This window comes from Furipterus horrens, unplaced genomic scaffold (assembly GCF_987537825.1).
Source record: "Furipterus horrens unplaced genomic scaffold, mFurHor1.1.pri manual_scaffold_1, whole genome shotgun sequence".
NCBI classification, from domain to species: domain Eukaryota; kingdom Metazoa; phylum Chordata; class Mammalia; order Chiroptera; family Furipteridae; genus Furipterus; species Furipterus horrens.
In genome coordinates, this window is record NW_028327171.1 from 24,733,659 (window position 1) to 24,734,445 (window position 787).

The window sequence follows — 787 nt, forward strand, 5'->3', positions numbered from 1 at the left end:
ATGCGTATCTATCAACAAATGAACCTTAAAAAACAAACTAAGCAAACAAAAACAGATACAGAAGTATGAATACAGAGGACATTTTGATGGTTGCCAGATGGGAGGGGGGTGTGGGGAATGGGTGAACAGGTGAGGTGATTAAGAAGTACAAATGGGTAGTTACAGAATAGCCATGGAGATGTAAAGTACAGTTTAGAAAATGAAGTAGCTAATGAACTTATATGCATGACCATGGACATCAACAATGCTGTGGGGATTGCCTGAGGGTATGGGGGCTGCTGGGTTGAATGGGGGCAAGGGGGGAAAATCAGGAAACTGTAATGGCATAATCAATAAAATATAATTCAAAAAATAAAATAAAATAAATGACAAATATGTATTATTTTATAATTATATTGATTTAAATGACCAACCATTTAGGAGTGAAATTAAGTTAAATCTTTATTTTTTATAAACACCAAAATAAATTTCAGATAGCTAATGATTTCAGTATTAAAAATGGAAACACAAATGTACTAGAAAAATATATATTGTGTGTGTATGTATACATACATACGCTCTTGAGGTAGAAGGATTTTATAAAGTATGGCACTAATGATGAAAACCATAAAGAGAAAGAATAATAAATTTAACTACACAAAACTAAAAATTAAAAATTTAGTATATGACAATGTCAATACAGTAAGTGATATTGGAAAAAAATAAGTCAGCTTTTACCTCACATTTTGCATGAAAATGAACTCCAGATATATTAATCATTTAACATATTAAATAAATGAGAAAAAGT